The sequence below is a fragment of the Dermochelys coriacea genome, chromosome 1, assembly GCF_009764565.3.
Source record: "Dermochelys coriacea isolate rDerCor1 chromosome 1, rDerCor1.pri.v4, whole genome shotgun sequence".
In the NCBI taxonomy this organism is placed as follows: Eukaryota; Metazoa; Chordata; order Testudines; family Dermochelyidae; genus Dermochelys; species Dermochelys coriacea.
The window spans coordinates 228,763,839-228,790,987 of NC_050068.2; the positions used below are offsets into that span (position 1 = coordinate 228,763,839).

Consider the following 27,149-nt stretch of genomic DNA (forward strand, 5'->3'; position numbering starts at 1 on the left):
CAGTCTACACTGAATTGAATGTACAATTTCCTGTCTCAGCAGACAGCAGGGTCTTTAAAAATTTAAAGATGCAGTACATAAAAACAAAGGCATAGCAGTCATAAACCCAAATATATCACCCAGTCCTGTAAAGCTTGCTAGAACACTACAACCAGATGACCTTGTAATTTCCATATTTGATTTGTATTATATTGTGCTGTTCAGGACAACAGTAGTTTCTAATCCCAGTTACCTCTGGGAGAATAGTGGGAGATAATGGTACCATTATATTTGGTTAATATTGTATATTTTCTATACAAAGGCCCTAAAATATTTTCAGTGGGTTATTTAAAACCAAAACTCTGGTTGTTATCCTTGTTTAAATACATTAAATTAAATACATTAAATACATTAAACCAATTAGTTTAAACTATACAATGAGAGCAGATGGGAAGAAGCATTTCCATGATTAAATATTTACTATTTGAGCTTTGGTTATATCTTGGCTATTAAAAAATTTTGCTTAAGGCTAAATATGATATGAACTCAGAAGCAGTTTTTTAAACCGAAATGTTCACAACAAACCTTTTGGAAAAGCAATAAAAATAGAATTTGACAGATTTAGAAGCCGTTTATATTTGTATGAATTTTAAAGTGGCATTGTGCAAAGTAATAAGGTGAACTAAAGAAAGTTTTGAAGGGGATGTGTAAGTTGTGTTGTCAAATTCTGCTGGAAAAACTTTAAAACTGAAGAGGTAAGATTTAAAATAGCAGTTGTTACATATTTTTATCTGCCTGGGTATTGTGCAGTACAAATAAATAATACTTAAGAATACATATTCTTATACAAATACACCAAAATCAATGAATGCAGTAAAACATTAACAATAATACCTTAACATACCACTAAAAATAATGGGCCATATTCAATCCATGTGTCCAGTGAAGTCAATGGTGCTAGTGCTGAACTTGGCCTCTTTTCTTATCAGGGATCTATAACAAACAACACATAGAGCATTACTTTTTAAAATCTACAAGCTTTAAAGAAATTATGAATTAATGGCAACTCTTCCACTTGCCCTCTTGTGCCTAGCTATTGCAGGAGTCTCCAAAAATCCAAAAATTGGGGTGGGGATACAAAAACATGTACATAATCTCATGGCTAATTACTGCAATTTGGCACATGTGCATATTTTTGAGCACAAGGCACAAATTTCTGAAACCATCACGGTTGGTGTTTTTACATATCCCATGTAAAACCCGCGGGGTTTAGGTTTATATGAACTGGCAACTTTCTTTCCAGTTTCTGCATAAGTCAATTTCACTTTGTTTCAATTTCAAAAGATCCCCCAGGACTGGAAGCAAAATTTTGTCAAGAGCTATAGTTATGCATGGCTTCAAATAGGAGCCAGTTAATACATATGAGTTTCCATCCAAATCCATGCACATGCATAAGTACACTTGAAATTCAGCCCAAGCTGGCTAAAAGGTACATGAAACTGACCCAAGTCTGGGAGTTCTGGTTGAGTTTCACCAGATTTCTGAGCCTAAGCTTTCGTGAGCTACAGCTCACTTCATCAGATGTCCACTGAATGCATCCGATGAAGTGAAATGTAGCTCACGAAAGCTTATGCTCAAATAAATTTGTTAGTCTCTAAGGTCTCACAAGTACTCCTTTTCTTTTTGCGAATACAGACTAACATGGCTGCTACTCTGAAACCAGATTTCTGGTTTCCTTACAAAAATTTTGCTCAGATGTAGCTGCAATAATGTGCAGGAAAGGTTTTGTTGTGTGTTCATCGTAGATTGTCATGGAGGATACTGTAAGATAAATTAATTATTTCCTTGTTACTGAGAGAATGGGATGCTTAAAATAATCAGTTGTTTCATGAATATATTGACTTGCCATATATCTCCCATAACAGAATGTTTTATCATTATTTCCATTGAGAGCAAGCTACTTCAATGAATAATGCATTTACATTCAAATTCCAAATTCAGTGTGTTTGATCTTACAGTTCCTATTCCAAGAAAACTAGCACAGCATGCTAGATTTAAACAATTAAACATCTAAGAACATCATAGTTGACTTACACACTTGTGCTGTATTGTGTTGCACCTTTAAAATCAGTCCGGAGGCCAAATTCTACACTCATTTACAATCCTACATGACTACTATCAACAAGCATGAATTGTGAATTACAGATTTTGGGATAGATCCTCAGTCTGGTAAATTGGTATAGATCCATTGAAGGCAATGGAGCTATGCTAGTTTACACGAATTGAGTGTGGTCCATTCACAGTGAATGCTTAGTAAATGATCTGCAAACCAAGTATTATTTACTGAATAGAGCTGTATGTATTCTAAATTATGCACACTGAGAATAAGTCATGCATAGGATAAAGGTGAATTTTTTAATAGAAGTTATTTGTTGTCAGTTTTTTCAGCTTTGTGCTGTGTACATCAAGTTGACCAATTGGCTTATAACCTTCATGTTTCTGGAATGAGGAAAGGTGTTGATGTTGTTGCTTTATCCTAAACATGTTATAGTGTAACAGTACTATATGCTTTGAAGGGTGTTCAGAAACTAAAAATGTCAACAACTGAAACAGCTTTCCATCTGCTCCCACTTTAATTTCAATGAGCTTATAATTTTATAGAGAGAGATTATTTCTGCCACTGGCAATTGAAAAGTGGTAATCAGATAATCAAAATACATTGATTACACAAATCATTGCATCTTGAATAGTTTTTCATAAATCTTACTTGCTCACAGATTGTTTTTGGCATGTTTTGCCCTCTATACAAGCCAGTTCTACAGCCTGCAAAAATGTTAAACTTCATGATGAATAGTTTGTCTATTGAGACTTAGGGCCAGACTCATCAGTATGATCTGGACACTCTGCACCATCCCAGTGACATAATCAGACATAAACCAAACAGTTAAACTAGGAGTGGTGCCAAGCAGCCAGAGTCTAGCCCTTAAAGCCTGCATATGTTCAGAAAAGTAACTTTATAGAAACACCTGCTTACTCAATAGACCTGCTCCCTGTATGTCTTCCAAGTAATACCTGCAGTGTTTATGTTCTTGACGGAATTAATTTTCACTGTTTTTGTTCCCCCCCCCCCCTTGTTGGCATTACAATACCAGGGGAGCAGTACCAAAGTGAGCTGGATTCACTTTGGGCTTGCTTATCTGCAACATAACAGTCAAATAACATGCAGATGTTTTTTGTGAAGAGTGCATGGGTCAAAAAGAGCAATGCTTCATTTCCGGTGTGGGACTGGAGGTCTGGCAGCTAGAAAAAAAACATTTTCCTTGCATATCAAACTTCCTCAGTGTAAGTCCATTGAAAGGGAAAAATAAGGAACCAATGCGGCTCCACATGTGGGCTGGAGTCTACCCACAAGGAATGGATTTCAGGTTCAGAATCCTAGCGATATTGATGTTGCTGAGTGGTAAACAAGTAGTTGATGAAAATAAAGATAAACAAAGGTGGACAGGAATTACATTTGTTGATGATGCATGAAATTAGGGATTAAATAGCTGAAACATTATCAGTGCATATTAAACATTGCTATTTCAGAAGCACCAGTTTATTTGAAAACTTCCAGTTTATCTGTAATTCCAGTGGTTTAATTTATTGCCTATATACACCTAATAAAACATGGAATAGGCTGTGAAAGAGTTGTAAGTCACGTTGACTTCAGTGGGCTTTGAATGAGGCCCTTAGTAATATTGGTATTCAGAACAGGAATTAAATAGCTAAACTGTTAATTATTTTGAGGAAGCCTTGATGTTGGAGAGGCACCAGTTAAATAGAAATGCAGGAAGAAAGACATGTAAGCCTAACATACATAGTCCAAATTATGCCCCCTCTACTACAGCTGCAAAGGGCCCCAGACAGGTCAACTGGTGCCACCACTTGGGAGGTGAGAGCAAGAAATTAAACATTCTTATGAAAAATAAGAATCTCTGCAGCTACATGAGCTGGTATAAAACTTTGTAATGGATACAAACACTCGTGCTTCAGGATACAACTAAGAAGGCTTGGAGGAAGGATGAAACTCCACCAGGGAACCTTTTGGCCTAACTGGCCTATGTAGGGTGCTTTGCATCTTCTTCTGAAGCATCTAGTGTTGGCTGCTGTTGGAGGCAGGATGCAGGACAAGATGCTCTCTGATTCAGTTCTTAAAAATTGTGGAATTAGTGCCAGGCGTCTGAGCTCAGTTTGCCCCCAAGTCCTCAGGCAGTCAGCTTTAGGTCAGGATTGACGGGAAGGCTTGGCTCATCAAAGCACCACAGCTACTGAATTTCAATCCACCAGCTCTCCAGAGGACAAGGCAAGGGTGTAGAGTGTCAGAGCAATTGGCAATTGCAATGCATCAGCAGCTGTAGAACGGCTCTGATGCTGCTCTGGGACCTGGTGCATGGTAGATGCATGTCCTCTGGAAATGTGAAGGACATCTGCTTTGGAGAGCTTTGGTAGCCAGGATTTTAGGTCTCATTGTGGTAGAATTTCTTACAAACAGCAGCCAATCCACCTTCATGTTAAAAATGTATGGCATTTGATTCCAGTCCTTGTACTTGGAATATTTGTTTTACCCTGAATAGTGGTGATTAAGGACTCAAGAGAGAGTGAAGAGGGCAGCTTTATGTACCTCTCCACAAAGTTATGCAGGAAGGCAACATGCCAATGTATCCCAACCTACATGCTGTATTTCAAACAATTAACGACATCAAGCTCCATTTTCCTTCTGGATTAATAAAAAGGCCTAGGATAAAAACCTCCAAGCTTTTTGCAAATCTGAAAAATTGAGAAGTTAAAATTACCAACATGCTATCTAGACCACATAGCTTTTGATCTAGCACATATTTGCAGGACTATGCAGATGGATGAAGTCTTAAAAACCTGGCTGCACATGGAACATCTGAAAAGGAACATGAGAGACTGGCACTTACTGAATCTTGAATGTATTGTGCGAGTTAGAAAAGTAACAATTCAATAGCATCTGAAACTTGGAATAAGCTTCACAGTGTCTGTTAAATTCAACTAGGATAAAAATTACTTGCAAATGCTTGGATTCTGGAGCAACAAAGTGATTGTGCTGCAGACTTATTCCTACAACCAGTTGTATATCCTTTCAACATGCTGCCAAACATAAGCAATCTGGATGCAGAAAGGTGGTCTGTGTCTGATCAGCTGAGAAGCTTCAGTCAAGGTTCACTGAGCATTGTCTCAAATGTCCGAAAGATCAATCTAGAAATGGTCTTAAAAATAAATGTGGGGACTATACTGGAAATCCTGTGTGGCACTGCAGCATCTATTAAAGCAAAAAAAACCCTAAACCAGATGATCCAAAACTAGGAGGAGGATTCCTCATCTGGCTTAAAGCAGCTTCTATATAAAGCTTGTCCTGTCTAGCAGGCATAGCTGGGGTTGAAGGAGTATGGCCTGAGATCTCCTATGTACTGACAATCCCCAGCTACTGAAATCACCCGTTGGGAGTCTATGATAGTTGACACAGAGTGTCTAAAGATCAGGGGAGCACAAAGAGCAATTTTACATCCTCTTGTCATCTGTGGAGTTAGATGATCATCCGCCGGACCTGAGGCTCTGACCCCTTGTATTTGTAAGTGGCTATTAGACCTTGAGGTTTAAACTCTTCATGGAATAACATGATTTGAGAGAGAGAATTCCAATAAGTCCTGGATTAGTATCAAGTCTTCATGATATTCATTCTGTTAAAGCAGGTAATACATTATTGCAATGGGGAAAGTAGTAGTAGATGGAACACTAAGAGTTAACATTTAAAGTTGTGTATTAAAGTATCCCTAAAGCCCAGCTCAAGGCCTTTTTTTACATAGAAGCCAATTGTTTCAGGATTAACTTTTCACAAATCTATGTTGTTTATTATCTATTTTACCAATTAAAATGAACAAGCTAAATTCCCTCTTCCAGGTAAATCTTTCACCCATTTGCCTAATCCTACAAACTTGGTTCTAGATCAAATGCCATTTCTTGTACGCTCATATTTGCTACTTCAGCTCCCTAATCCCCATTTTCCAAAACTTCAGGAAGCTTTGCGGGGAGGGGGGACATATTAGGTAAGGAGTGAAGTCAACCAAGACACCGTATACAGTTTAAATAAATAAATACATTAAATAAAAAGTCAGAGAAAGTACTAAGCATTTACAGCATCAAGTGCCCAGAGGACCAAGTGCTCTAGAACAGGGCATCCAATGCACTTCTGTCAGTCGTCTTTTATTATATAACTCTAGCATAAGCAATCAAGTGTATTTTATTTCCCACACATAAAATATTTGAAGAGTTCAGGGAATTTTAAAGAGCCACAGTACATTAACCATTATTAGCAATCTTAAACTCAATCAAATTAGCAATGGTAACTTTGAAGGAAAATGGTTGGGTAGGTCACTGAAAACAACATCCTTTCCCATCTCATTAATTAAGTCAGGACCACACCGTTATCAAATGGCACATGACAGATTTTTACCATGTGTCCGCAGGTAGAAAATAATCATACTTTGGCCTGATTCTTCTCTCACACCAGTGTAAATCAGGCATAGCCTCCCTTGATATTAATGGGGTTTAGCCAAAGTAGTGTGTGTGAGGGGTAGAATGTGTCTCACTGACTTACCTACCAAGCAGAGCAGAGATACTCGGTGAATAACATCTGACTTTAGAGACAACTATAATATCAAATGTTCCCACTCTATATAGCAAAACCCCATGCTTCTCATTTGCTGCACACATTCTGAACATATATAATCATCCTAGCCCCAGTTTTCTGCTATGATGTTGTAAAGGCAGGCACAAAACCTCATACGGTTCTCTTCCTGATTCTGAAATAAAATAGTTCCAAAAGTTGTTGAAGGATGCATTGAATACCAAACAACAGCATCTTTTCCCACTAACAGGATTGTAATTTGATCTGGAATCTCTCTTTAACAACTTCAGCCTATTCAGTGCAAAAGTAAAGGGAGAGTCTACATCTGCAATTCTGGATTGCTAGGACACCAGTGTATTCCTCTTTGGCCATGGACACAACTGTGAATTTCTTGGGTAGGGTCAGACTGCTCAAGAATCTCTTCTCTTACTTTGACTTTTTTTGGCCAGATATATAAATAAAGGAGACATTCATGAAAATTGTGGGAAAATGTTTGTAAAGGGCTTGATATTCTTGAAACAAAGCTGACAGCCTATATACCTGCAAAGTACTCTTGTTTATGTGACATCTTTAGGCTTTTTTGGAAAGCTGCTTCTATGTGAGTCACAAACCCAGGACCAGTCTTTAAGGAGTTTATACAACACTTTTAAGAAGTGTGTGTGTGTGTGTGTGTGTGTGTGTGTGTGTGTGTGTGTGTGTGTGTGTGTGTGTGTAAAACAGCTCTTTAGTTTAGTGTCTATATCACTTACCAAGATATTAGACTAGACTTTTGAGGCAAAATATGGTTAGAATCTGTTATGTTCTTTGTTTCAGTCTCAGAACTTTTATCTCCATCCTCCATTTATTAAGTCTATAAGATAAACTGTTGGGATCAGATTTACTGGTTGCTTTGTGTAGGTATGGTTTACAGCTGCTTTCTGTCACCAAAGCACCACAGAAATAGCTAAAGTGTACCAATGAATCTGGCCCACCATTTTAAATCGTGAAACTCTAGCAGTACGTATGTAGAGTACTAAAAGTATACATAAATACCAGTTAAAACTAAATAGTTTAAAAGCAATTATCTTCCATTTATCCAGTAAGGCTGAGTTTAGAATTCACTGTCTTTCCACAAAAGTTTGAGGCACCAGGAATGCCTTAAAAAGCATAGGAAGTGCAGGAAAAAGAAATCGATCGTAGAATTGTTTTTGTCTTTTATTAAAAAGTGAGCTGCAACTATTGGCGGACGGGGACAGCAACTATAGCAGTGAATTATTTTAAAAGACTATTTCCTCCCTCCTGCCTTTCCTCCTCTAGATGATTCATAATGATGGAAATGCTTCATCTTCAGTTTTGTTTTGAAGTACTATCCAAAAGAGGCTATTGTCTCATAACAAGTGAAATACACTGGTTGTCTCAATCTATTTCCCAGCGGACAGATGAGATGTCCATATCTCTCCCAAACAATAACACGCTCAATGGTAGAATAATTAGAGAAGCCAAAGATCTTAACAACTTGCAGTGTGAATTGCCTTATTCCCCCAACAAGTGATCCTTCGAGATCATCGTTGAAACACATTGATGGGCATGGGGTTGGAGAGCTCAAATTTCTGCGGCTCATGCTGTACCTGGTCTGTGGATAAAGAGGAGACTTAGTTCTCCTCGGTACGCAGCAGGCATCTTCCACAAGGACTGCATTCACTTAAAATAACCTGTCTTAAAATATAAACATAAGCCAGTAACATGGAAGATCAGTTTGAGCGCTGAGCTTCATAAGAGCTGACAGAGCCTTGCAGTAGCTTAGGGGCAGAATGCTTAGCACTTGGGATATAGTGAAGGTGTGTAACACTTTCCTCCATCCAATCCAGGAATGCCATAACTCAGAAGAGAGTATGTCCAGCCCTTCTTAGGCAAAAAGGATGTTTTGGACTAATGTGAGGCCTTTGTATAGGATAGATAGGAAAATGAATGGAGAGTCACTGGCCTCAGCAACTCCCTCTAAACCTCTCTCAATAGAGTCAGTGTATTCATTGTCAGGGCTTTCTAAAACACTAAGCATTGGCCTAACTCTGCTCCCACACAGTTGCCTTTTGAAAATCTGACCCATAATGTGTAGTGTGTGCCTACGTTCTGTTAATGATACAGGGTTTTAATTTAATTTTAAAAAAATATGTTTGCAGTTCACCTTTTTGAAAGTCAGACTAAACTGAAATTTTCTGAAAAGGCAGTCAAACAACAATCTCTCTACACAGGAGCAAAAAATGAGAGGTTGAGTTATGCCCACATACAGGAAAATATAGATATGTCACTAGCAGAAAGTGAAAAGTCCTCTACCATGGTGTCTTTTCAGATAGAGAAAACATTTACCAATTAGTGTGTCTTATTTTAACATTTCAGCCTTCTGTGAATGTTCTTCTGTCTAATGTCTTTGGCCAAACCAAATGTTTACTTTTGCAGATAAACAGGACAGTGAGTCATTACAATTTTGCTAGAGAAAGAAAAGGGCTACAGAAAGTCATAATCTTATTCAGATTTTTTTTCCCCTCCGCCCACTTTTAACTCTTGGAAAAAAGCTTTTATAATCTGATCTTTAGATAGCTTATGGATGGTAACCAGATGATACCACTTTTAGATGTATCTTTCTTAACAAAAAAGCAAATGTCAGCCAACTAATAATAATTAATAATATAATATTTATGCAGAATTCTAGGGAATTCTGAGAATTGGTTCAGATTTCTGAAATTATCTGACCAAAATTGCTAAAATTATATTAAGTCACCCAAAATTTCAGTGTGAAAGCGAAGCGCAGGTAATTGCTCTGTTTTATCTGTTGGGTTCAGGTAAAGGTTTAAGTTGTTCCATAGTGCAGTGGTTCAGAGTTGTGTTTTTTGTTTTGTTTGTGTTTTAGCACAATAATTTTATAAAACACTTTAAATATACATTTTTAACAACACAAATATGTCAGTTAAATACCAAGGAAATTAATAAATCCTTTGCTTAAAAAATCAAGAAAAAGTGCCTGGCTTTGAATATTATTTTTGCTTAGTTTTACTTTTTGCGGATTTTCAATATTTGTTACTGGGGATTGAGTGTAGAATTTGCAGTAATGGGCAGATGATGACACTAATAGCTTATCAAGGCTCATCTTAGATTCTGGTAGGGTTTAGCTGTTCTTGTCTATTTTAATCTTCATGTATCAGACTTGGCTTCTTGAGTATTTTGCTATAGTTAATACAGTTAATATTTAGCAGATTTCTGAAATACAATGGAACCCACAGTGAATTATACTGGGGTTTGTTATTACAGTGCAGAAGAGAATCATCCTGTTCGTTTTAAACTGAATTGCTTTAAAAACTAAACAAATTATCTGACCTAGCCTAATACGTACACTTAAGAGTACAGACAAGCAGTATTTTTTTCAGTCAATATACTGCCAATAGTCCCTCAAGCATAATGCTAATATAGTTAAGGGCTGTTGAAGATTAATGTGTCTGAGCTTTCTCTCCCAAGGGAAATAAATGCATGAGAGAGACATGCTTGATAGTTTTCAGAGTAGCAGCCATGTTAGTCTGTATTTGCAAAAAAAAAAAGGAGTACTTGTGGCACCTTAGAGACTAACAAATTTATTAGAGCATAAGCTTTCGTGAGCTACAGCTCACTTCATCGGATGCATGAAGTGAGCTGTAGCTCACGAAAGCTTATGCTCTAATAAATTTGTTAGTCTCTAAAGTGCCACAAGTACTCCTTTTCTTTATGCTTGATAGTGTAGCTGTGAGTCCTGGGATGAAAGCTGGCCTTCATGCAAATTTGCAACACCCATGATTCTGTCCCCTCCTAATCTGGGAGACCTAGAAGGGGAGCTCAAGCTTTAATATTTTTAAAAGGAAACTTCAATGCCTTTTTCCTTGCAAAAAAAAGCCTTGAAAATGTAACCTAATGCAAAGTGATCTCAAGGGAGCTGATAGCTTTTTCCATGTTTTTTAATCTCATGATCACAGTTTTTAACATTCCCCTCAGAGACACAAAGCTTACCTCTTAGGTTCGGGGGGTGGGGAAGTGCTATCCACCTTGCTATTCGGGAAGATCAGTTCAAAACTTCAGGGAGAAGAGCCATCTACAGTAATGCTGATGGTGTTAGGATGCCACAAGCTCTCTGCTGCAGATGAGCTGGCTCCTCTTCGGAGCAGTTGGCGCTGCTTCTCACCACAAGGAGGTGCAGCTCAAGAGCATGAGAGGCAGGGTACTGTAGACTTGTGGACTAAGCCAGAGACATTGATAAGGGATTAATCCCAGCTGCAATTCTGATGCCCTTAAGTCACACAGGCCAACATTTTCAAACTATAAAGCCTAGTTGATCTGTCAGGGCTTAGAGATGCTCACACTGCTTGGCAATAACCCATGGGGGCTCACCCTGGTATTAATGCCTGGAATTTCCTCTAAGATCCTAAGCAACCCAGGATGGCAGGTTCGACTAGTGGCAACCAGCTCATGCAGGGCCCCATATGCAGCTGGTACCTCTCCTGTAAAAAAAAAAAAATGCCCAGGATTTCTTCCCCCACTGAGCAGTACTAACTTCCTACTTGAAGGTGACCAAGCAGGCTATGTGGTCATCACCCAATCCCACCTGGGACAAAGAGCCTGGAATTCAGCCATGACAGCCATGGCTGTGTCTGCTCTCACCATGTTAACAAGCCTTTAGGACATCTGCTTCGGAAACAGACTCTGCTGTTCCTTTTTTGGCTGTGTCTAGTTTGCCCTCTTTTAATTCCCATATTGCAGAGGAATATGACTCCTGACACCATGTATGTGCAAATGTTTTTCCCAACCACCTCTGTTGGGAAAGCACAGTCCATGCAGTATGTAAAGTCCACTCTCACCCCCTTTCCTGGGAGTTTGGCTTTAATAACAAAACAATAGGATAACAAAGATCAATTCAAAACTTTCTCCCCCCCAACCCAGTTTGGCAGTTTGAGGGGTTCCTCCTTCAGGATTGCTCAACCCACAATTTAGATCCTGTCTACAGAGCCACTCCTTCCTCCCTTGTATCTAGGTGGAATAAAGAGTCACCTGCTTCAGCAAGTCAGTAGAGACCACCAAAACTAATTTTAAAGGATTAACCCCTGCTAATAAGGTGCCAAGTTTCAGGAAACACTGGCATTCTATTACAGTCCTATATGATGGCTCCTGTAAGGATCCAGTTGTTTTAATAATTTTGGTTTATAGCTGTTTTGGCTATTGCATCACCCCCCCCCCCCCGACGTAAAACTCTGAGAATGGGCCAGTATGAAAGGTCCAGATAAATGCCTTTCTTTTCAGAATTGCTTTTCAGTAAAGTAGGGTAACTAGGGATTAGCAAAAGCAGTTAGAAGGAATGTGTTATCTTTGGTTAAATGGTCATGTTATAAACCCACATTGTGGGAAGCCTGGTGTTAGAACTGCAGTGGAACCTGAAATCTTATCAGTGCAGAAACAGTAAAATAAACCTGCTGGCTACCTTTTAAAGACATATTAACACAGTAAAGTCTCATTATTCCTTCTCCAGATGGAAGCTTCAAGGACTTGGCAGCATGCATGCTTTGTCACAGTGTGTCCCATGATGAGTGGATTAGTAATATTATGGGTAGAACTGGTCAAAAATGGGATTGTTTTATTGTAAATTGGGATTGTTTTATTAATATTATTTTTCTTTCTTCCAGCTAGCTCTGAAGCTATTTGGGACATTTTTATTGAAAAATGTTTGTAATGATAACCAGGAAAAAGTGTTAACGAAAACAGTTTCCTTGTTTTTTTGTTTTGTTTCTTTCAAACCAGCTCTACTCCTGCTGCTTGCTGGGTCCTTTCTCAAAGTTCCGTCCTGACACCAACAGTTAGCACACGTGGGCTTGGTTGCAGAGACAGACTACACAAAGACTTCAAAGAATGTTACTACACAAATACTTCAAAGAATTGAAGTCAGATCAATAGATGGGTGCCGAATGTTGATGTTGCCTCTTATTCTGTCTCTCTGCTTCTGCCTCCTATGGAAGGATTCTGTAATACTGTAGTCATAGAATCATAAAATATCAAAGCTGGAAGGGACCTCAGGAGGTCATCTAGTCCAACCCCCTGCTCAAAGTAGGACCATTCCCCAATTTTTGTCCCAGATCCCTAAATGGCCCCCTCAAGGATTGAGCTCACAACCCTGGGTTTAGGAGGCCAATGCTCAAACCATTGAGCTATCCCTCCCCTGACCTCCAGTCCTTCCGTTGGTGGTGGTTCCTGTCTAGAAGGCAGGGCAGAGTTCTCCTCTGAAAAGAAAAGTTAACTGTGGTTAGTGTAGGGTGGAAAGTAACCCAACCCACAGAGGATATCTTTGCCTCAGTTCCTGCCTTGGCCCTATATTAGATTAACCACATAAACTTTTAAGGGTAGTTAAAATTGCGAGTGTCTGTGTTTTACCGCTCACTACTTTTTCCGTTACCCACACAATAAAAGGGAATATATATGTTGTACAGAGCTTTTCCAGGAGTTTATTTTTGGTGTCATGTCCCAAACCAATATCTGCATAAATGGTGCTTTAAGAAAGGACATCACATTTTTAAATAGAGATAGGTTTCAGAGTAGCAGCCGTGTTAGTCTGTATTCGCAAAAAGAAAAGGAGTACTTGTGGCACCTTAGAGACTAACAAATTTATTAGAGCATAAGCTTTCGTGAGCTACAGCTCACTTCATCGGATGCATTTGGTGGAAAAAACAGAGGGGAGATTGATATACACACAGAGAGAACATGAAACAATGGGTTTATCATACACACTGTAAGGAGAGTGATCACTTAAGATAAGCCATCACCAGCAGCAGGGGTGGGAAAGGAGGAAAACCTTTCATGGTGACAAGCAAAGTAGGCTATTTCCAGCAGTTAACAAGAATATCAGAGGAACAGTGGGGGGTGGGGTGGGAGGGAGAAATACCATGGGGAAATAGTTTTACTTTGTGTAATGACTCATCCATTCCCAGTCTCTATTCAAGCCTAAGTTAATTGTATCCAGTTTGCAAATTAATTCCAATTCAGCAGTCTCTCATTGGAGTCTGTTTTTGAAGCTTTTTTGTTGAAGGATAGCCACTCTTAGGTCTGTAATCGAGTGACCAGAGAGATTGAAGTGTTCTCCAACTGGTTTTTGAATGTTATAATTCTTGACGTCTGATTTGTGTCCATTCATTCTTTTACGTAGAGACTGTCCAGTTTGACCAATGTACATGGTAGAGGGGCATTGCTGGCACATGATGGCATATATCACATTGGTAGATGCGCAGGTGAACGAGCCTCTGAACGAGTGTGGCTGATGTGATTAGGCCCTATGATGGTGTCCCCTGAATAGATATGTGGACAGAGTTGACAACGGGCTTTGTTGCAAGGATAGGTTCCTGGGTTGGTGGTTCTGTTGTGTGGTTGCTGGTGAGTATTTGCTTCAGACTGGGGGGCTGTCTGTAAGCAAGGACTGGTCTGTCTCCCAAGATCTGTGAGAGTGATGGGTCGTCCTTCAGGATAGGTTGTAGATCCTTGATGATGCGTTGGAGAGGTTTTAGTTGGGGGCTGAAGGTGATGGCTAGTGGCGTTCTGTTATTTTCTTTGTTGGGCCTGTCCTGTAGTAGGTGATTTCTGGGTACTCTTCTGGCTCTGTCAATCTGTTTCTTCACTTCAGCAGGTGGGTATTGTAGTTGTAGGAATGCATGATAGAGATCTTGTAGGTGTTTGTCTCTGTCTGAGGGGTTGGAGCAAATGCGGTTGTATATCGTAGAGCTTGGCTGTAGACAATGGATCGTGTGGTATGATCTGGATGAAAGCTAGAGGCATGTAGGTAGGAATAGCGGTCAGTAGATTTCCGATATAGGGTGGTGTTTATGTGACCATCGCTTATTAGCACCGTAGTGTCCAGGAAGTGGGTCTCTTGTGTGGACTGGTCCAGGCTGAGGTTGATGGTGGGATGGAAATTGTTGAAATCCTGGTGGAATTCCTCAAGGGCTTCTTTTCCATGGGTCCAGATGATGAAGATGTCATCAATGTAGCGTAAGTAGAGTAGGAGCATTAGGAGACGAGAACTGAGGAAGCGTTGTTCTAAGTCAGCCATAAAAATGTTGGCATACTGTGGGGCCATGCGGGTACTCATCGCAGTGCCGCTGACTTGAAGGTATACATTGTCCCCAAATGTGAAATAGTTATGGGTGAGGACAAAGTCACAAAGTTCAGCCACCAGGTTAGCCGTGACATTATCGGGGATACTGTTGTAATGTTATATCCTGGAGGTATAAACTTCATCATCATCATCATCATCAAATCCCAAAGGGACATAGCCTCCTTGCAGATTCAGTGCCACACAGATTGTCCATTACTGGCATATTAGGATGGTCAGCCATACCAAGAAAGCCACTGAAATTGAACCAGTGCGGATGGAGGCAGTTGTCAGGTTTGGCTTCAAATATCCTCATTTTGGATCTTGTTCTCCCACTTGATGTAGAGCAGCTGATGAAAATGTCAATCTGGTGCTCTTCAGCCTTCCTCATCACCCATGTTTTGCTGCCATCCAACAGTGTAGTACAGAGTTTGTACAAACTCCCACAAATACCAGCAAAATAGGGTGACCCTCAGTGTTCTTGAAGTTCAAAGTTTAGAATGGCAGGTGGTTGGAGGTGGGGGGCAGTCCATATGGGTATTGTATTTGTTGGCACCTGCTCGCTTCCAAGGTGCAGTGATGAGCTGTCTCAATCACAAGTCCATTGCAATGTTAATCAGAAAGACAGCCATAGTCTCAATTCACATTTCAAGCAGTTGCTTATATTGTTATATTATATATATATATTGTTATCTAACAATAGCCCTGTATAATTGACATATATTATCCCAGTACAGAGTTACTCAGCCACTCTCACTCCAGTATATCCCACAACAAACAGATTACTTAATGGAATAAAAGCTATCTTTGATACACACACACACAAAAATACTTGGTTTTTGTTGACCTGGAGAGAGACTATACAAAATTAAACTCCAGGAGGGCATGAAATAACTGTCTGTTAAACACCAAAAGATATCTGTTTTTGAATAGCTCGCAACCTAGGGGATATTGGGTATTTAAGCAATTGTTTACATTGGGGGAAAAAATTTTATGCTGAACTTTGAGATCTTAAAAATTAGGACATTCAACATCAGGTCCATCTAACAATCACAATGCATAAAAAGCCAGTCACTTTTTGTTTCTGATTAGCACATTTCCAGTACCAGCACAAACTACTCAGAAGGTTGGAAATGCCTGATAACTGCTAGATCACAGTGTTGCAGATGACAAAGGGGTATAGTTTACTAATCAATGTCCATTAAATAGCAGATGACAACCTAAATTATCCATGTAGTTTACCATACAATCCTCCTGAAGCAGCCCTGTTCCTTTCAGGTGAGATTCTCAGACACCTCTAAAGGTTGTGAATGATGATCAAATACCATTTTGTAATTATTCTTTTGAGAAAAGTTGCTAATATTGTGTAATTCCATGTTCTAATACTCCTTGGTTAACAATATTAGTGGAAAATGGAGTAGCTAAGGATACATCTACACGGCAATTGGTAGTAACCATTGCAGTGAAACTGTGGCAGCATAGAATATGTAGCCAGGGTCCTGCATTGGGGTGGAGCTAGCCTTTCCACACTGTGCAGTGTATTGTGTGCCCACTGGTTGTTGCTCTCCACTCCAGATGTAGTTGCAATTCAGCGGTGTCATATACACATAGTAGGTTAAAAGCCTTGAGATCCTCTGGGATGAAATGTGCTCTGTAAATGTGGCATATTATGTGCATCCCATCAGGGATTCATAGTGATAGTGCACTGAACTCCAAAGCTTGTAAAATAGGCTGTAAATGCTATTTTCTCTCTTATTCCTTCTTAGCTGAACCTTCTGCCCTCAGACATTCCTTTTGCAAGAATGATGTAATTTTGGTACTCGGCTTGAGGAAAGGGGGCTGATTTCCTCCCCCCCTTCAGCCCTTTCCCTCCTTTTAAAACTAGCAGTGATAAGAAATATAGATACCCTTTCCTAAATGTATGCACTGGGTGAGAGATCTCACAAGTCAAAGTACTGTGTATGATTATGGGCAACATGCTTCCCACAAGATCTTATAATTGCAGCTGGCCGGAAATGGCTTTCCTGTCCTGGGAGCTGGAAAGTTCAAAAATGTTTTCCATCCCAAAATGGGACACAAAGTCAAAGTCTCAAAAAATGTTCATAAACTGATCATTTGAAAACCAATTCAGATTGGGTCAATCAAAATGCTTTGCTTCAATAATTTCTAAATGTTTTATTTTGATTTTGACCTTTTTTATTTTTACCTTTTTTTAGTGTGTGTGTGTGTGTGTGTGTGTAAACTAGAATTGAAAACCAATCAACAAACAAAAAAAACCTTTTCACTTAGAAAATGTTGAAATGTCTGGGTTCAACAATTATAAAATTGTATCCTACATTTTTTTTTAAATTGGGAAACTTGTCAGAACCAACCTTTTCCCGTGAATAGTCTCTGTATTGACAAACTTACATATTCTAATGTGGGGGGGGGGGAAGGTTTTGGTGGAAAATCCCCAACCAGATCCACTTATAATAAAAATGAAATTTGCTTCTGTCATGATGGGAGCATAGTATACAAGGCAAAACCATCACTAGTGATATTTGATGGTGCCCAGCATGAGCCCAAATGTAGTAAATTTTGGTATGAGGGATACTGTAGATATCGATACACTGTAGGTGTATGTGATGGAGAAAAAATAAATAATTTGTATATAAATAAAAAGCAAATTCAGTGTGACAAATTTGTAGTTCCAGTTAAATTTAGTGCTATTTCCTGATATGAGAAGAGGAGTGATTTTGTATAAATTGACATTAATAGACACAAGCGAAACATCTGAGTCTTCGAACACAATTTTCAATTAAACTTTAGGAGTGAAATCCCGACCCACTTAAAGTAAAAGGCAAAACTCCCATTGACCTCAGTGGAGTCATGATTTCATCATGGGTATTATCTGAATGTGCTCTGCACTTTAGTCGTGTCACTGTGCTAGATCTAAGTTAAGAATTATTGGGACAAAAGACTAAAACATAACCAGCATGATGTCTTTTATCAAGGATACAATAAGACAGAGATAATTACAGTAATTTCTACTTTAAGAGTTTTAATAGCTTTTTTTCCACTTGATAAATCTGAAATGCAGTATGTAAATAATAATTGAGATCAGGAAACAGATGCTGTATCTGCATAAAGATACATTGTCTAGGCCCAAAGTTCTATTACAAATAAACAATGTCAATATTCTCATTTATGCAAGATCTTTCACAGAAATTAATGTGTAGGCATTTTGTCAATTAATCTCTGTGCTTGTAACCATAAGAAAATAAACATGAATGTTTTTCCTCCCCAACAAGCCACCATGTGAAGCTATATTTTAATATCTAATGTTTAAAGTCTACAAATAGCACATTTCTCCATTGTTTAATTAAGGGTTCTGGTAGAGCTTTGTTTATACAATTTCCACATACTCTTAGCACCAGTCCCAACCTGAAAAAAATTATACTGCCCAATGTTTAGAATATTAGGGTTATATAGAGATGTTATAATGAAAGGAAAATACAAAAAGCTTGGGCTGTTCAGAGCTGCTCAATGTTGGCCTTATTCTGCCCCTATTGAAGTCGGTGACAGAACTCCCATTGATTTCAATGGGAGCAGGTAGGCCAATGCCAATGCTTTTGAAAATCCCAGCCTAAAGGCTGAAGAACTCAGTCTTAAATGTTGGATGTATTCCCTGAATATCACAGAAAGTGACTGATGCAGCACTCTTTCTATTTGTCTGGGTTTTTCTATATCACTGGATATGGATGAAGCAACAGGAGTGGTTCTGCAGCTGACAACTCCAGAATTCCTGCAGTCCATTCGTCACCCTCTTGAGCCTACTCCCAAAGCATCAATTCACTTAATTTCTGATTTTTGTCTCTCCTCACTTTCATCAATATGATTGTTATACAGGGTGGTTTAATGTGATGTGGGAAAAACACAATGGGGTTTAATATACTGAAGAGTCCAACAGCAGAATTCTCTATGTATCTTTGGAAGTGTTAAAACAGAAAACTCCCATAAGCAAAATACCAAAACAGCAATACTATCTTTCTTGTTTCCTCAAAAGACCAGGCTAACTGAAAAATAAAAAGACAGTGCATTTTAGTGTTTAACAAATATAGATCTGCTTTTATGAGAATCTAGTTTATAGGCTTTGCAGGCTAGGGTTCTGTGGGTGTGTTAGCATAATTATTATACTATTTTCGAAAGGAGGTCTTTTGAAGGAGAGGGGGAAAGGGGTGTGCCTTCAAGACACACAAACTCATAAATTAGTAATTTAGAAAAGGTTAATCACCATTTTTTTAAAACTGGAAAATGCAGCTTTTTGAGGGATTTGGTCATTTTAATAAATTACAGATGGCATTTACTGGTTGACACTAAGGGAGTGCTATACATGGAGGATAGCATGTATGGTATTGGTCTATAGTGTGTGGTTAAAAGGCATACTTAGAAATGTTATCTGGATTGAAATAGAATTGGAGTAGGGCCCCTTCTTTCAGTTTAGCATAGATTATTTTGGCTAACGCTGCAGGAGATCTTGAAATAGATCTGACACTTACTATAGGTATAGTGTTCCAAAATTTATGATCTCCAAATTCTTTCCAAGAAAAGTCAACATGCGGGGGTTATGTATAATCTTCCCCATTATGTGTCCTTATTTCTCATTAACATTAATCATATTTTCTGGGGAGAAAGCAAAAAACTTGCAATCTGGTCATGGATTTTGGAAGGATCCCCAATCCAACTGCAAGTCAAAGAGCAATGAGAATTTTAGCACACACCTAATTGTTTCTGGTGCAAAATTCAGAAAAGAGATGTAGACTGGGTCTGAGGTGCCCTGCAAACTCCCAGAGCATGCTATGAACTGACCTAAAAGGAGAAGTGGCAGACAGTGTCATATGCAGTGCTGGTTGGAATACAGCTTTTTTTCTCCCCTATACAAAATTTCAGCTTTTCATCAAACTGAAAGTTTTGGGCAGCTGAATTTTGGGGTTTTATGGTGAAAAATTGAAAGTTTTCAAGGAAAGCAGACATTTCCCATGAAAATGTTTTTGATTTGAAAATTCGGTTTTAGGCTAAAACAATTCCACTGAGAATTTTTGACCAGCTCTACTTTTGTGACTCCAGTTTGGCAAGCATACATGGTTCACATTGTTGGTTTTCTGGGAGGAACAACTTCTTAAGGAGAGGCAAACTTTTTATATATTTCAGTTTAATTTACCCAAGTATAGTCCAAATGTACCTCTGCATTTGCATCAAGGGGAGCACACACTTCTAAGTGAAATTCTGCACTCGGTTATACCTGTGCTACTTCATTGAGTGAGGAGAACTGCTCAGTTCCATGTGGAGTTCTTCTCCTTTGGGTGAGGTCTGGCCTACAAAAGCACTTGTTCCAACCTCTCAGTTCTCTCTCTTTTCCCCCTCTGATTTAATTTCCAAATTTTCCTGTCCTCCACAGTAAAGCCAATATAATACAATAGTAGCACCTCAGACCTTCTTAAATAAATAGGTTAATGCAATTTTCTAGTATTCTGCTTTCACAAATTGCTTTTCTTAAAAAAATCTGAAGAAAAGAAACACTGTACATTTTTAGCAAATGCGATTGTTGGTGGGTTGTTTTTTTTAAGTCTGCATTCCAGTATTGCAAGAGTAACTTTAAATTAGTTTAAAAACGTGTCCCTTATCTTGAGAAATAAAGATTTGAAATTAGCTAGCTTCTGTATTTGCAGCATACGAGGCCTTTCTAATGGTAAGTATAGGACCGAGTATAAGTAATACAAGGAAATACTATGGATATAAGAAAAGGAGTACTTGTGGCACCTTAGAGATTAACAAATTTATTAGAGCATAAGCTTTCGTGAGCTACAGCTCACTTCATCGGATGCATTTGGTACTCCTTTTCTTTTTGCGAATACAGACTATCACGGCTGCTACTCTGAAACCTATGGATATAAGGTAACCTTATATGTTTGTTTTGCAGTGAACCAAATTATAGTCTCCAGCAATCTTCCACTGAACTAATGAGACTTCTGAAATGCGTGATTTAAGGCCAATCCACTTTATTTTTCTCATTAAAGTACTTTCTTATTCAGGTCTGCATTCTTGAAACATACATATACAATGGTTACCTTTACATGTGTTCCAGTTTCACTTTTGATAAATGAATAATGTCACCTAGGTAGTTTTTGCATTCCTTATATTTAGTAGAGGTTATATCTAGGGAATACTGCAAATGCTACATCATTTTATTAAATACATGGAAAGATTTTTTTTTAAAAGGTCACCGCTATAATATGTTTTGAATGGTAATGAGGTGCAATATTTAAATAATTACACTCAAAATATCGATTAAGAATTTTGGCTGAGACCACCATTCAAATAGCTATTTCCTTTTGAAAATGATCACCTCCAAAAATGCTTCAATCAATTTTCACACAGTTTGGTGAATTCAATACTAGCGCTACGTTTTCTTGGGCCCTAAGAATATGTCTACACTGCATTAAACACCTGTGGCTAGCCCCTGTCAGCTGACTCAGGCTGATGGGGCTTGGGCTGTGGGGCTATAAAATTGCAGTGTAAATATTTGGGCTCAGGTTGGAGCCTGGACTCTGGGACCTGAGGGTGTAGACATACCCTAAGTGACATATAAAGTCCTATCCACCTCCTTATCCACCTGTGATTTAGTCCCCAAACTCCATATTCCTGACATTCTGTCCCCACTACCATCTCCCCATCACTACTCCTCCAGTTGTCCCTTGCAATCTTTAGATTAGGGCTGATTCTTTGTGAAAAGGAGGTTATCGAGTAAGGAAGAGCCTCATGATTTAGTGCCCGGGGCAGGCAGGAGCTGGAACCCAGAGGTCTAATGTACAAGCTAGGGAGTGCAACTACATTCAGTATCTGTTATAGTATAGAATGGGTGGTGGCCAAACTTACTGACCCGCTGAGCTGCATATGATAATCTTCAGAGATCTGAGAGTCACAAGACATGCACAACCTGCCCCATGTGGCGGCGCCTGCTGGGGTGTAGGGCTAAAGCTCTTAGACCCCCCACTCCCAGCAAGGCAGAAGCCCTTAGTCTCATCACCCTGCCACAGGGCATACGCCCTGAGCTCCCCCCTGCCCAGTTTGTTAGGAGGAGAAAGGCGGGGGCATGTAGGGGGCTCCGCAAGTGACACTAACTCTTAGAGAGCTGCCTGTGGCTCACAAGCCGCAGTTTGGCCATATGTGGTATAGAAGATAGTTTAATGGATTGGTTTAATGTTGCACTCAGAATTTTGCTTTGGATAAATGCTTGTCCAAAATCATCCAAACCTCTCTACTCTATACATTGGCTGGAAGATCTTGTAAGAAGAAGGGTCTCAAGAAATTTCCTGTAATGTCAACTTTTGGCTAAATTGGAAATATTGTGTGTTAAAACATGGTCCCACCGTTAAGTTGAGCAAAACAGGCTTTGTAGATGGGATTTCAACAGGAATCAATGAAATGGAACCTCCCCTCAAAGGCCTAGGGAGCACTAGTGCAACCATCATTACAAGTCCCACACAATGTGATGGGTTTTGGCTAGTGAAGATGTGTAGCTGTAGAAACGTTAACCAAGTTTCCAACTCAGTAAAGGCTCTTCTATGTACCAACCCAACTCTGGGCTGTTGTGAAGTCTTTCACCTAAATTTCTGAGGAACGAGCTGAACATAGACCTTTAAACCAGGATGTAAATGCATCTCAATACCCCACATGCAGTAATACCTGAAACCCATATATCCATTTCACTCTTTCAACAGCTTTCTCTACATCCAATGCTATGACGAGGGGATTATCTACAAAATCTTAAATTTGTGAGTAAACCTTCATTTTAGCTATTCAAATTCAGAAAATACTATTAAATCTTTTTTAAAAAGTCCTTTTTAAGGTTTCTGAGTCTTGTCTTTTCTGCGTGAGGCCTGGCATGAGTGTGGGAAATAGATGATAGGCTGTATTAGATAAGGAACAGTTACTTTTCTGAGGAGTTATAGAGATAGATATGTGGGGGGATGGTCCTATATGAGGCACATTGGACTAAACCTTTTTTCCATTGGAAGAACTGTGGTGGTGGTGGTTCATCAGGTTAAGGGAAGCTAATCTATGTCTAGCATTTTATGCAGGTTTTCCCTGTAGTGGTTTTGAATTTGTTCTTGTAGGTTTTATTGAAGTCTGCCTCCAGATCTGTTCAGAAATGTTTTCTTTAAGAGATTTAATGACATTTACGTTCCTCCATTTCCAGTGTTTGTAACTGAATTGTTTTTGCTTATCTATATTGATGATCTAATTTTTCATTTAGCAGGCTTTTTAATTCCAGTCTGATGGGTTCTAGAAATTATAGGACTCTATCTGATTGATTTTCCTCATGTTGTATCTCTAATAGTGCAATGTTCTTTTCCAGACAGTTACCTTTTCTCTCTATTGCTTCCTTCTGTCTCGAGAGAGCAATTATTTTGCCTCTTAGGAGTGTTTCCCAGAGGTTTATTGGTATCCCCTCTTTATCATCATTTATTTGTAGAAAGTCTTTTTTGTTTTTGTTTCTCTGAAATGCTTATGTTGGTGAGCCTCCATGATTTGTTATATGAGCTGGGAACTTTTTGTACTTATAAAAGTTGGTGGAGTGACCTGACAAGAAAGAAAGGAAGATTTTACATTCTAATAACATCCAATAGGTCTGTTTTGGTGATTAGGAAAAGGTCTCTTCTGGTGTATGGAGACAAACATTTTTTCTTTCAACTACTTGAGGTAATTTAGGCTGAAAGTGCTTGATGGCTCACTGTGTGATGGATGGATGAAGGGATGCTGGGGGTTGGTGAATCTGAATAGCAGTCCCCCTTGTTCTGCCTTTGGATTTAATGTGGAAGAGGTAGAAAATGTGTGTTGCACAGCGGCCTCCGCTGCTTCTTCATAGTTTCTTGTGCCCACCTGCAATCCTGGCCATCATCAAGAAATACAAAAGTGCATCAGAAAGAAATAAACTAAATCAAAAGGTAAACCTCAAAGAGTCTGATACACATACTATTTGTAGTTTGGAAAAAAAATGCAGGAAGTCTGTTTTAACTGATTAAATTTGTGTATCCCAAGATATAATCCACATTAGACATTTTAAAAATATGTAACAGGATTAGTTTTAAAATACAGTTGGATAGGGCCGAATTCTGCTCTGTGTGACTTCACTAAGATCAATGGGGTTGCATAAATACACCTGAGAGCAGAATGCAGCCTTTATGTGGTTAATATAAAGACATAATAAAGTGGGAGTGGCTATGTGATAGTCTATCCGTAACTGGAGAAAAGTGCATACTTTAAAGCCACTTCATGTCAGAGAACATATTTGTTTTGGTTCTGATGATATTACTACAGTTTCTCTACATGAAATGAACACATTATAGACTACTTGAAAATTTCTTGTGCTTGTAAATTTTTAAAATATTTAATAGCTCTTTGAAAAATTACCCAGCCTTCCCAAAGGCAATGGATATATATTCTGAATTGCAAAACTAAAAGGTAACATTTCCAAAGTTCCTAAGTGACTGAGTCCCATCTTCAAAAATGATTTAGTAACTTTAAATTCAACTTAGATGCCTAAATGACGAAGTCACTTTTGAAAAAGCATTCAGGCTCCTAAGTCATTTAGGCACTTTTGGAAATTTCACCCTGAAGTTTTATTCTTCAGAGTTGTAATTACTGATCATTCCAATACATTAATATCCACAAAGTGTTTGTAAACTTGGTGTAAATGAAAGTTTTAGAATTCAGACATATGTTTCTAAAATGATTCACTAGCATGGATGGATTAAATTTAAAGGTCAGACCCAATGCAATCATATTGAGGTCAATTCTTATAGATTACAGTGGATTTTGGATCAGGGACCAAATGATATCAGTCCGGTGTTGCTAGTACCAAGAAAGTAATCAATTTCTAATGAAGACATATCAGACATGCATGAAATTCAGCATTTCTATGTAACATTATTCTTTTGAAGCATTGATATTTGCAGCCTCATAATTTGAATGGGTTGAATTTTACTACATATAAAACAGTGTGGTAGTATAGTAGATGATATTGAATATGAATTTCTCTTTTGCCACGCTATACTATTTTCACATTGAAGTGGTTTACTAGGTTTCACAACATATTAAAATAAAATGCAGACATAACAGAGTAAAATGACTCATCTCATGATGATGATGACGATGATATTAAATTAATAGCTAGGTAGGTGGCATGCTAAATTGTGCACAAGGCTAATTTTTTTTTGCCAAAACATTGTCATATTTTAACTTATCCTCTCTTCAACTCACTCCCTACATTTATCAATATAAGCTACCCATTTCATTGTGTTACTAACCAAGAGCTAGACTGTGTAACCTACTCACGTTGGTGAGCACTTACTCATGTCAGTTGCTCATGGAAGTAAGTGATTGCTGCCATGAGTAAGGTTTATACAAGCTTGTTGCAAGGTTGTAAGCTCTTTGGGGCAAGGATTGTCTTTTTACCGCACGTCTGTACACAGGGGTAAAAGTAGGCTGGAACAGGCCGGTACAGCGTACTGGTAAGAAGTGGCCACCGGTACTGGCCCGTATGCAGCCAACGTTAAAGCGATACTGCAGCAGCACTTTAACATTGCTGCCCCTTTTGCCCCCCCCTTGCAGGGCCACTGACGGGGGGGGAGAAAAAGAGACAGCGATGTTAAAGCACTGCTGCAGCAAAGGACCTTCCTTAAAGCGCTGCTGTGGGCAGTGCTTTAACATCATTGCCCCTTGCCCCTTCCTCCCTCCCCCCTGGGCCACTGACCGGAGGGCAAAAGGGGCAGCTGCCCCGGGGCTGGCAATTTAAAAGGTGCCGGAGCTCCCAGCTGGCACTACTGTGGCAGCAGCCGGAACTCCGGGCCCTTTAAATCGCCACCGGAGCCCCAGGCGGCGCACGCCAGGCAGCGCGGATGGGCTGGCTGGGGGAAGCTGACCCCCCAGCCCCACCCCTTCCACTTGAGGCCCCGCCCCTTCCACTGGAGGCCCCGCCCCTTCCGGGGGCCCATGGGATAAGAGAAAGGTCCTCTCATGGATGAGTAACTGGTTAAAAGACAGGAAACAAACGATAGGAAAAAGTGGTCAGTTTACAGAATGGAGAGAGGTAAATAGTGGTGTCCCCCAGGGATCTGTACTGGGACCATTGCTGTACAATATATTAATAAATAATTGAGAAAATGGGGAAAACAAAGGTGGCAAAATTTGCAACAATACAAAATTAAGTCCATAACAGACTGTGAAGAGGTGCAAAGGGATCTCACAAAACTGGTTGACTGGCAATAAAATAGCAGATGAATTTCAATGTTGATAAATGCAAAGTAATACATATTGGAAAACATAATTCCAACTGTACATACAAAAAGATGGAGTCTAAATTAGCTGTTACCACGCAAGAAAGAGACCTTGGAGTCCTTGTGGACAGTTTTCTGAAAACATCCGCTCAATGTGCAATGGCAGTCAGAAAAGCTAACAGAATGTTAGGAACCTTTCGGAAAGGAATAATAGTCATATATATTTCATGGCATTATGATATTTACTAATTATAAATAAATCCATGGTATGCTGACTCTTTGAATATTGCATGGAGTTTTTGTCTTCCCATCTCAAAAAAGATACATTAGAAATGGAAAAGGTACAGAGAGGGGCAACAAAAATGATTAAGGATATGGAACAGTTTCCATATGAGGAGAGATTAAAAAAGAATGGTACTGTTCAGCATGGAAAAGAGACAACTATGGGGGGATCTGATAGAGGTCTATAAAATCACGACTGGTGTGGAGAAAGTGAATAAGGGAGTGTTATTTATCCTCTCCGTTAACACAAGGAGCCAAAGGTCACCCGAAGAAATGAATGGGCAGTAGGTATAAAACAAACGAAAGGAAGTACTCCTTCACACAACGCACAGGAGTGGAATTCATTGTCAGGAGATGTTATGAAGGCCAAAAGTATAACTGGGTTCAAAAAAGCATTGCATAATTTCATGGAAAATAAGTCAATCAATTACTATTAGTGAAGATGGTCAGGAATGCAACCTCATGCTCTGAGTGTCCGTAAGTCTCTGACTGCCAGATTCCAGATCTGGGTGACAGGGGATGGATCACTTGATAATTGCATTGTTCTATGTATTCCTTTTGAAGTACCTCGCCTTGGCCATCTCCTCTGATAGCGGCCATTCTCATGTTCTTATGACCAAACAAATTTCTGTGGAAAAGTCCATTCTCAACCACAACAAAAACCTTTGGATATAACCAAAAACACAATAACCACAATTTTTTCCAGCATTTTTTTCAGTGGGCGGCTTGAAGGAGGGTTACAGCTTTTCAACTT

General features: G+C 39.1%; 1 protein-coding gene and 1 long non-coding RNA gene across 2 annotated transcripts in view; one reads left to right on the top strand and one right to left on the bottom strand.

The window, feature by feature from the left end:
• SHISAL1 (shisa like 1) overlaps positions 1-27,149 on the top strand; it is a 274,691-nt gene that overhangs the window by 35,504 nt on the left and 212,038 nt on the right. The window lies entirely within an intron of this gene.
• The window catches only part of LOC119849954, a 127,333-nt gene that overhangs the window by 4,229 nt on the left and 95,955 nt on the right, over positions 1-27,149 (bottom strand). Inside the window, exon 2 of the long non-coding RNA XR_005290655.2 lies at positions 884-972. This is a non-coding gene — a long non-coding RNA (uncharacterized LOC119849954). The remainder of the gene's footprint in view (positions 1-883; positions 973-27,149) is intronic.